Raw genomic sequence first — 12,246 nt, forward strand, 5'->3', positions numbered from 1 at the left:
AAGCTAGTTTGTACAAAGTGTCATCTGAAAAAGTCTCACTTGAAAGACATTTGTGGCATTGCACTCATTTGTACACAGGAAAAGTATGAAAGGGAGGCTTACTTTCCCACCTCCACATACAGTACCTGGCTAATCACTACGTGAAATGGGCATGATTGTCAGATTGTTGGTTTTGGAGAGTTACGGGACACTGTTCGACCATGCGATAGACACGGGTGCCTTAAGCGTGCAAGGCAACCTGATACTGGCTACATAGTCACTGTCTTGACTGAAAGCTCAAAAATGATTTTGTGAAGACACATTTTGAGAAGGTGGTTAATGTAGCTCACAGAGGAACTGGGGCGCACATTTCCAAATTCTCAGCTACACGTCATGTTTATTTGCTGTCTTGTGTATAGATTTGTTGGGTGGGGAACAGTTTCTGGCAAGACTGGTATCATATATAACTCAACATAAAAGACAAAAGCACACAAACAGAAAGCAGAGCATACTGATGAACAACTTGCAGATGGAGCTTGTTGATACAAATATCAATGTGAAGGATCCCTCTTCAAAATATTAGAAAAACATTGAGACCCTGATGACCTCCACTTTCGCCCATTTCCTGTCATCAGTTTTTGTCAGTGGGATCAGACACTTGCTGTGCATGTAAAATGCAGCATGCAGACACACATTTTGGCCGACACCTTTGTGAGCATCTGCACGCCATGCCTTTGCCTGCAGATGCAGAAACATGTTTCAGGCTTAAAATAACCCAGTGGTTCATCAGTGCACAGCTCTGCCTCTAAAAGGACAACCTGCACCAGTATCATGTCTGGCTCACTGAAAAATACAGAAGATTAAAGGCTACATTCACACCAAATCAGGCATTACAGGAAAAAAAATCAGTATTCCCTTTCATTTGAATGGGGGTAGTGCATTTAGGCTGTGGGAGTGGGGACCTCATGGGGTGCCGCAAAAAAACGCAGCAGCCCTGTGGGAAGAAGTTGAACCAAAATCAGCTTTTGCAGAAACGCAACCCGACAAAACGCTGCGGTGGCCAATCATGTATGCCAGTGACTCATTTAAAAAAAGACAAGAGAAAAAGAGAGAGATTGCGAGTGAGCTGAGAACATGAGTGAGAGAGAGAGCGGTGGTGGTCAAGTGAGCTACAGAGTGAATGAAGAGAGCGAGCAGTGGTAGCAAGAACAAAGCCAATAAATGAGAGAAATAAAATATAATGTTCTGATTGTTTCACAGTGGTTATGCTCTAAAGCACAAATAAACACGCTCACACCTCTGCATATCTCCGCACAACCTTGCTGGAAGGTGCCACAATGCCTGATTTGATACAAATCCCACCCTCACACCCTGTGTGCTGCTATTGGCTGGGGGCTACACACCCACTGCCCAAAGGTTGATGCCCAGAAGCATTCCAAACACGGCAAAACAATAAGAAAATAAGAAAATACAAGCAGAGGGCAGAGTCTCTGCAGATAAATACACTACCACACACTTCTAGTGGGTCTTACTTTTATATGAGTCTGGATAAAAGGACTAGATAAAGGATGCTTTAGCTTCTCAGTTAAAGATATGTTGAAGTCTTAGGAGCAGGGACCATTTCAGACATGTTTTTTATTTGACCCTTGTCCTACCTTGTCTATTTATGTATTCGTACTAGTATTTCATGAGAACCACAAGGTTAATACTTCTGTTTAGTACTTTAGGACTATATCATATCGACATCTTATCATATTGACACAGTAAACCTTCTTTCCACACAACATACCAACAGACCTCAGATAGCATTGTGGCTAACAGTTCTATGTTTCAGTGACTGCAGTAGTGTTGGTTGTATGATGAAAGCCTGCTCATGGCTTTTATCACATCTCTCTGCAGCCACTCTACACTAATGACATAACACTGGAGAAATCCAGTGAAGCAAGCGTTTATTAGAAGTTTCAGTTTGTCCTTTTCATCAGTCAGTTAAGAAAAAACTGAAAACTGGTGATGTGAAATGAATTCAGACCCTTTGAATTAGTGAAGCTAGTCTGACAAAGAAGAACCAAGAGATTAGTCAGTGAACACAAACACGTTTATCACTTATGTCAACTGAGAACAGAACTGGGCTGCTTTTGTGTTAACTGCATGTGATAGAAGAGAAATGTGTTAGCGTATAAATTGTGTGTGAGAGTCAGTATGGGGGTGAACCTGGTGTTACAGAGTTATAAAAAAACAATATGCCATCATTTCTCAGAAACCACAGAGCTGGTTGCCATGGGAATGCTGCAGGGAGCTCCTCATCCTCCCACCAATGTACTCCAGCGATTTGTTACCGCGGGAAACCTGGCTTGTTGCCTAGGAGACCAGAGGCTGTGTGCTCCAGCTCAAATGAAGAGTTGTTTTTCTGCTTGGCTGTTACTGAAGATGAAAGACTGCATGGTGAAAAAATGGGTTTACACAGATATATGGGTTTACTGGTGTACAGGGGCAATATTGATCTCTTAATTGAAAATTGGATATCAGCCAGTGAGCTTTGGCCAAATGAATTATATCATGCAGCTTTATTGCTTTATTCTTACTGTAGAATTTGTACTGCTACTATATACTGTCTGTGTATGGTCATACATTAAAGAAGAAATCCACATAAGACATGTTAAGATGACAAAAAAGCTACAATGCAGCTAATAGCAGAAAAATTAAAATATCTCAATTATACAGGAAAAATAGCAAGAAGTAATACTTTCTTCATTAATATAGTCCTTAACAGATGAGAATGCAATCCAGCCTCATGCCTTGTTTTCCATAAGTGACATGGCCATGATCACTAACACACCTCACCCTATGTTTGAGTATGCTTTGATTGAAAGCATACTCAAACTGTACTGTAACCATACATATTGTAAGAAGCCAACTTTAGAATGAACAATTCATTTATTAAGCAGTTAATACAATCTTACAATTCATTTAGCAGACGCTTTTATCCAAAGTGACATACATCTGAGAGGTGATACAACACAAGCGAGGATCTAGTCAGGAGAGAACAACACGAGTAAGTGCTCAAAAGCTAAGTTCGAGTCCAATAGGACGTAGGTGCCAACAGGCGGTGCACAGAGGCAATGCATAGAATGCATAGAAGCAGATTTTTTTTTTTTCAGTCCATAAAGTGCAGAGGTGTTCACAAAAGAGTTGAGTCTTTAGTCTATTCTCAAAGACTGAGAGGGACTCTGCGGATCAAACAGAGTTTGGTAACTCGTTCCACCACAGGGGAACTACAGGAGAGAAGAGTCTGGCTAGTGACTTAGGGCCCTGTTGTGGTGGTTGTACCAGGCGCCTTTCAACAGGTGGGAGCATAGACCTGAATGAGGGAGTTCAGGTGAGTGGGAGCTGTTTTAGTTGCTGTTTTGTAAGCAAGTGTCAGGGTTTTGAATTTGATGCGGGGAGCAACTGGGAGCCAGTGGAGGGATATGAACAGTGGGGTGACGTGCTGTTTTGAGCTGGTTGAAGGCCAGCCATACTGCCGTGTTAGTTGCAGTAGTCAATGTGTGATATGTGTGCTACATGCTCAGACAGGTTGGGTCTAATCTACCTGATGTTATACAGGGCAAATCAACACGACCAAGCAACTGAGGCCACGTGAACATTAAAGGTCAGTTGGTCATCAATCATTTGGTGGTTAATTGTGTCAAAGACAGATCTAGCAGCAATAGAGCTGAGGACTGACTAGTGGCTCTAGCTGAACCCAGTGATTCCATTACTGACAGGTAAACATGAAATGAAATATTGCACTGAATGCTAATGTATGTCTGTATTTCCTAATAGAGGTCAAAGGCCTGCATTTGAAACGGCAGAATTTTGGGGCAAAGTCAGTTTATTTCAATGGAATTGCTACGATCAGTGAATTCGGTTTAAGTAATTAATAAATAAATCACAGTGTGTCTGTTCATGGTAATGAAAGAACACGTCAGCCAGTGCAACAGTGGAGCTCTATTGTACAGAGAAATAAGACATATCAGGCTTTGGATACACACATACTGGTCTTTTCATTGGATTTGTTGATAAGACAAAAATACAGAATATCATTAGATTTATTCTTTTATCCAAGTCCCACTCTTCCCATTTCTTCTTCCAACCCAGCTCTGCTATCAACACACAGGCACAGCTGCCCAGTCACAGTGAAAATCATTGGTGGACTGGCATGTTTCAGAAAATGCTTAATCAAGTTAGAAAATCAGTTGAAGATATAATGTTGGAGTAACTTGGTGTATCAAATGTTATATTAAAATTCACATTTAGATGTTTCAGTGCAAAGAATGAAGAGTGAGAAAAGTTTCCAAAACATGATGAATTATTGATAAGTGAGCCATCTGGAGATGCAAATTACCTCCTACTAATTCACCAAGGACATCACCTGAGTGCACGACAGCACTGCAATGCAGGGGGAGATATCACAAAATATACTGTACATCAGTCTACCATAAAAAATACAATGTGGAATTTAAACTCATTTTATGACCTGCAAACTTTGATACCTTGATAGTGTCCGAGGAGTAAGCAGTTTGATATTGTACAATTATAGAGGACTTCAATGTGTCATATTGTCTTTAATGTCTCAAGGCTGCATTAATCAGTATTTTGAACATATTAAAACAGAATTAGATGACTATGTGTAATGTTAGAAAGCTTACCAAATGTCAAAATCTTTCAGCAAATCATGCCCTTAAAAATGGTCAGATTTCACCAAAATTTAGACAGTATCATGTGAATATTACAGCAAACACAGTGTTGGGAGATACTACTGTACATTCAGTCAGTATGTCCAACTCCCTCAAATTTAATGGGCCAGTATTTCTCAAACCATTGGTCCATCAGAGTTGGCACATTCCTCGATGTTAGTCAGTCAGTCCACTGATTAAATTGTTGAGACATTCATGATTGAGCCTGGCAGTAGTTCAGGCAGGCACAGAAGTCAGTTTATAATCACATGTTCCATATACTCTCCAATCATGTAGGTCTACAACCTACTTCTTTCAATAGGTCTATATAAACATTTGGTGCTCTTTCAGCCTACAACAATGCTGAGTTCTTCCCTCGCTGCTACACTGCTGCCCAGTGGTGGGTAGACTAAATAAAAACGGTACTCGATATACTTTATAATAATATTTCCTCATTTAGAAGTAAAATTACATATAAAAATAACTACTTGAGTAAGAGTAATACAGTATCTCATAGAAAACTACTCAAGACGTGAGTAATGTAATTTATTACGATATACGTCTTCCAAACTATCTTGTCAGTAATTGGCTAGCTCTTTTTCACTTATTTTCAAAACATACATCTTTTGAAACCAATAACAATATTACATGACTGTGTTACAACGCATCCTCAACAGGTAATGACAAATAGGAAGTGCACATATATTGTTGGAATAGTTTGGATTTTTTGAAGTGGGGTTATATGAGGTACTTATCCATAGTCAGTGTATCACCTGCAGTAGATGGGGGTTGGCACGCCCCCCGTTTGGAGAAGCAGACAAGAGTAGCCTACTGGCACGGAAGCTGTGCGCTGTACTGCTGTCCGTCAGACAGCCCTTTCTTTTGTCACTACATTTCTGCAACTGTAGAACTTCCATTTTCCTACACAAGCTGCGCACTGTATTACAGCTGATCTGTGGCGTAATACAGTGCAATATTATCTCTCTCGTGTGTGAGCTCTGCTGAATATAAAAAATTATTTATAGTTAAATTTTTTAAAAGTAGTGTGAAGTGTAGCCCAAAGTAACAGAGTAGAACTACATATATTTTATGGTAAATGTACTACAGTGATGTTGAATGTTTGTTTTTTTATGTGATCATGTTCATCAGATGTTGTGTATCTCAGTCTCGACAGTCTCATCAAGTTTGCTCACATTTGTTCCTGAGCATCACATGAGCGGAGCCACACCGCCAAACAAAATGTTACAATAAATGGTTAAAGTCTTGACGAGTGTCCTGGCTGAGTTCCTCTCAGGATCTGACCTGACAATCTGACTTTTCATCTAGCATCGGCATCACATCTAAATTTAAATTTGGCCAATACTTTGGTCTTTTTCTGAGTGTGTAAATATATCCACCCTCAAAATTTCACAGTGGAACAAAAAAGTAGTGTCCATAACATGCACACTACTTTCTGCCAACAATCCCACAATGCAATGTGCCACATTTTATGGGTGCAAATTACCGTTATGAAACAGTGAGTGATGACACAAAATGATGATGATTACTACTGTGTTTGAAATCTCACTTTACTGCTAACTATAGAGTAAACTATTGTGTCTTTTATATAAGGAGTAATGAGGGAGTGAACAAGGCAGTGATTTTGGACAGCATTAGTCTCGTGTAACATTTCTGTCTGCAGAATCAGAAGACAGTATTTATCTTGTAAGAACAGTCTAGGAGGAGTATGAAAAAAGTAGGTTTTAAGGCCAAATATATTAAATAGTGTGACCAATAGATTCAAAAGTACACAAGAATTCAGAGGAGTAAATGATTTTGATTCTTGCCCAAAGCTTTTTAAGAGAAGGCAATAAGGCTGAAACAGAAGAGGAGATACAACAGGACTTACAATCATTTGAAAAAGAGATCGGCACTGAGTAATAAATACTGATATAGAACATTTAAACCATTTTTCATTATATATTTCCCAATTCCAACAACTGCATTAGTGGTTGCTTATAGTCACAGCAGGCTATTACTGGCTTCAGTAGGACCATTTTTCTTCTTGTTGTGTTACACTAATTTGTGCAATTCGTTTCAAAATGAAAGCGTACAGCATAGCAAACCATTACCACTGTTTTGTGAATCCTCAATGCACACAAACATTTTACTGCCATCATGACACTTAAAACCTCACAGCAAAGAAAACTTCACACAGAAGGTTGCATTTCATATTCATGGATGGTTGTGATTGTGGTGAACAGTGCAAAAGCACATCAAAACTTATTTTCCAATGGCTTTCCCCCCTAAACTATCCAAGATAAGTGGACAACAACTGAGTGTGGAATATGGAGTGTGTTATATAAGGTTCAGCCACTTTGTTGACACTTACCTCTTATTTTGATACACAAGGTTAATACAATGCTGGCTTTTGATTGCTAGTGTTACGTCTATTCTATGTTGTAAAGCATTTTGGCTGCACGGAAGAGTGTTTGCACCACTTTAAAAAATGAAAAACACCTGTCCACATTGTCGAAACTGTTTCAGCGCTTGAAACATAAATGTGTTTGTACACATGTTAAGCAACCCTGCAAAAATGAAATCTCTCATCTTCAAATCACACTGAATTATGTGCTTCAGAAGAAAACCAGTATTGGCAGTGTTGTTGAAAAGCCCATGTCTCTGTGTTGTGCATTGCATAGGCTATGTCAAGACAGGTTTTGGTGTGTGGTGCTCGTGGAGTGCTGCTGTTTTTATCTTTACAAGAGAAAGAGGTCATTTTACTCCCCTGAGTGTTTTCTCTGCACTGAAACAGACTGAGAGGGACAGCGTAAAGGGAAAAACAGGACAGGAAATGTTCTGGTTTGGTTTGATCCCGGGCCAGTAAAGTGAGGATTTAACCACTGAAGCATCTCTGGGTCCACAGGTACTGTGACTAGACTGAGATGTTGAATCTTCTCTGCTCTAGGAAAAAAGATTTTTTTCAGCTTGTGTCCTTGTGAGGTGCTGGAAGCTTGGTGACATAGCGGTTTCTTGAGGATGCAGCAGTGGCTATTGTTTGTGCCTAGTTTCATTTGTGGCAAAATGAATCTGAATTGGTGTTGCTTTTTATTCACCAAGGCAGGTTTATATGAAATTGAATGGTATGATACAGCTAATATAATGCTTTCTCAAATTTGAAATCTCACCATCACTGTCAAAACAGCCCAGTAACTCAAGGAATTACATCCATACTGGATGGTTTGGTCTAAATGTAGTTTGGGTGGAAAGTAAGGGTGTGGAGGTTGGGGTGACGCATGGTGTAGTGTAATGAATCACTCCTGTAGACTTCCCAAATGTGTTTGGACTGAATGGATCACACTCTAATGATAAAAGCAGTCATTTTAGGGGGTTTATGACGCTAAGAAAAATGCATTCACCATTTTACAGCTGCTCTTTATTCAATGATTGTGTTGGGGAAAAACACTTTTTGGGCCAGAGAGTTACATAGTGCGGTCAGTGCTAAAAGCCAAAATTGCTTCACGGCCCTGCTGTTCCTGGGAGCTTGGTCAAACCTAAAAACAATGTAGAAGACATGATGGAAATATGACAGACTTTTTTTCCATGGCACTCGATCACATTTTGCTTTTATCGATACTCCAACTACTTCACCTCAACAGTTTAACAGATGAACCAAGAAGTTGTTCCAGCGCTCATCTCTTCCCTCTCTGTCTCTCTCTCACCTCCTCCTGGCTCTCAACCTGCCTCCTGTAGACCAGTTTATGGTTACTGGTTTTAGCTGGTCTTAGCTGGTCTTAGGCTGGTTTAGTTGGTTTACCAGGCTGGACAAGCTGGTCTAACTGGTTAAGATGGTTGGATTTTTTTGTTGGGGTTTTTTCCCCTCAAACCTATTACTGAGTGATTTCATAATGACCTATGGACCTGGTTTGTTCTGTTGTTTGTTTCAGTTTAAAAAAAAATTGAATGATTACATTTTTTAATTTTATTTATTCATTTTCCTAAAAAGTAAAATGTAATTAATCAATTTAAAATGTAAATTAAAACTTCAAATTAGCTACATTGAGCAATTAATTAATGAATTCATATAATCAAACAATTTAACAGTCTATAATAATTCAGGTGGCATATTCCAAGTTCCATAGTTTATGTGCAGGAACTGTGGTTTTGACAAATGCAGTGGTAATTTTATTTCACAAGGCAATTTGCTGTGGCCACACACACTGAAACACTGGCTGTGGCTCAGTATGATGTGCCATGGCAAAAAGAAAAAATCATCTCTAAGTTTAGGACATGTGTAGTGTGACATCTAGTAACCTCATTCGGAAGGGTTTTTCTTTCTTCACCGACACCAATGCCGACTGCTACTGCAGTGCATATATCTGCCTGTTTGATCATCTATCATGTAAAGTTCTTTTAATAAACCGTCCTACACATATAATATCAATGTATTGTTTGTTTATAAAGAAGCTAAAATCATGTGCAGACTGATCTAGCACTAGACATGACCCTGGAGAATTATGGTAACTTAGTTTACTCTGCTGTGTTATAACTTAGTGAATGTTTTAGCTAGTACAAATGAACTTAGTTGATATACTGTTGCGCTGGACTTCATACAGCCCCTCCCAAAATCAAAGGCAGTATAAACAGTTATAGTTTAAGCACAAAATGTCAGTGGAACTTTAGAATAACTTTACCTTTTGTTGTTCTCCCAACAATACGAGCTTTTTACAGTGAAAAATCAGCATCTGCTCCGATGCAACTTTTTTCTTTCTTGCTGCGCCTTTTTTTCCATTTACGTTCAGTAGTTGGAAAGGCATTTTGGTGATATTCTACAAAAGTGAGCATATTCTAAGTAAACATTAACCTTTCCTAATTTTTTGATTAAGCTAGCTGTGATTAAGGACTGTTTAAATTGTTACATTTCCATACTGTCAGAGTGCTGAGGTATTAGCCAATAGTAAGTGATTAGTAGATCCATACTCATTCTGTCAAAATGTTTTACTGATCAGACTTTTTTTTAATCAGGCTAAGGTGCAGGGGGGGTAATTATGGTGGTAATTGTAGTTATTGTTTGTTGTTTAACCAAATAAAATATACGAATGACCATACTCAAATTACCTATTCTTTAATGGATTTAGTTCACTTTTATATCATTTGTTTCAGGGTAGTTAATTGGCCATCTTGTGCTGTGGGCAACTGGCTGAAATTCATCATGGTCATCCATCCTCTCCAGGCAAGGCTGGTCCCTGAATAAATACCAGCACACACCAGCCAAAAAACACCAACATAGGCTGCTCACCAGCATGACCAACAAAAAAGTACCCACAACACACTCTAAGCTGGTCACCAGCAAGACCAGGACAAATACCAGCATACACCAGCAAAAACCACCAACATAGGCTGGTGACCAGCAAGACCAGCAAAAAGTGCCCAAAACATACTCTAAGCTGGTCACCAGCAAGACCAGCTTCGCTGGTCAACCTTCTGGTCTATGCTGTCTTTTCTCAGGAGGGAGGTTATCACTAATGAAGGAAAATCTGTCTCTCACTGCAGCAGCAGCTTTAAATAGAACTGGAACATTAATTCACTGCTAACAATACCAGAGCTCTGTGCATGTGTGTGTGTGTGTGAGAGAGAGAGAGTGTGTGTGTGTGTGTGTGTGTGTGCGTGTGTGTGTGTGTGTGTGTGTGTGTGTGTGTGTGTGTGTGTGTGTTTGTGGTGTGTGTTTGTGGTGTGTGTTATACAGCCCCACCAACTGGCCTGGCATGATTATAACACACAGACAAATTAATTGATTTATCGACCATGTGAAATAGATTTCAATGCTTTGTTTAAACTGGCCAGCCCTCTGATCATATTAACTACATGACCAAAACAGGGAGGGATACCAAAGGAAAAATTACTCTCAGCTGCAATCAAATGAAGAAAAAGTTGGCTCTTGATAAAGCAAACTCATGTTCACTTTATCAGGGCTCAGATTAAATCCCCAAACAGATGAATGTGTTCCATCACATAACCTGGTTTTGCTGTAACTGCTGTACAGATACAGATAATTATGATTTACACTCAAAGTTTTTTCAGAGTGCAGTGAAATAGACAAAAATAATGTGTGTCTCATATGGTTTTTCTACATAAAAGTTCAACTACCACATTAGAAATTCTTGAAATAACATTACTACTTCTCCTCTATTTAAAAAATTCCAGAAATCCTGAAAAGTCAGTTCTCAGTGTATTTGTACTGGAGGTTTCAAGTTTCCACATCACACCTGTGTAAGCTTACAGAGCCATGAGTGGTGATGTCACAAATCATGCTCATAGGTATGTTAAAGATGAATGTTAAAACAAACTCTGCACATACATCATTCTGAGAAGCTCAAACATCTAACTGAAGTAACAATAAGCAAACATTTTTGAGTGGAGGGGGACTTATGTACCCTGTGGAGGGTTTTGGGTTTTTTTTTTACTATAAAGTAGGTCCTTGTTTTTGAGGGTTTTTTCGTATTTCCTGTTTCGTTATGCACATGTGCTCAAGCACATGGTTGACATGATACACATTCCTGCCAGCTGCAGAAAACGATAATGCCAACGTGTAGTGCATGCAAGCCATGAAACTTAAAGAAGACTGCATTGTGAAACAAGTTGCAGAGGCTGTCAGCTGGAGGAAAATCAACCATTGTGATTGTAAATGGATTTGGCATTTACTTCAAGGATTTGCTATGTCCATCAAATAAAAGGGAGTTTGCTATGTGACCTCCCTCAATTTCACTGTGACCCGCTAATGGACAGTTGATGGCAGTAAACATTGCTGCCAAGAAATGTAGTAATAGGCCAGAAATATGTGGGAAAGAACTAGCTGATGGATGTAAATAATGCAGGTTTGAAAATATGCAAAAGAAAAAAAAAATCAGCTTTGCAAATGTTTTATGCATTGTTTTGATGAAAAACACTCACTCTAAACCTGGAAGTATTAATTTTCGACATTTTTCATCATGTTCTGCTGTTGTCTTAACAATACAAAACAAAGCCATGGAAAACCTACCCGAACTTTACGTGCATACATTAGTTTGGAAAATAAAAAGAAACAGTCCTCAATTTACACAGGGATAATGCAGACGACACTAATAGAGAAACAACACCAACACTGGCAGCAGGATGATGGGCCACCAATTAATGAGCAGAAAAAGAACGGCAATACATGCACTGTTTTTTTTTCTTCACAGTTAACACTCTCTGTCACACCTTAAAAAACACATATTTCTCTTGTGATGATTACGAAGCACCACATGATCAGAGCTGATAGCAAGACTGCTCAGATCCATTCCAGTATTAGAAATATTGACATACACAACCAAGACCCATGGCAACAGAACAGGACCCTAACCAACTGATTTCAGTGCACATTTATCAGTACTAGTATTGATCGGTTTTAAAACCTTACACGAGTCAGTGTTCATTTCAAATCCTGACAGCATCTGAAACCATTTCAAGCACTTCAATCCTCTTTCTCCTCTCTACCCCTCCTTACCCTCTGTTCCTCTCTGTTACTCCCTCCCTCGAGAGAGAGGGTAAGAGT

Source organism: Thunnus thynnus, chromosome 8 (genome assembly GCF_963924715.1).
Source record: "Thunnus thynnus chromosome 8, fThuThy2.1, whole genome shotgun sequence".
In the NCBI taxonomy this organism is placed as follows: domain Eukaryota; kingdom Metazoa; phylum Chordata; class Actinopteri; order Scombriformes; family Scombridae; genus Thunnus; species Thunnus thynnus.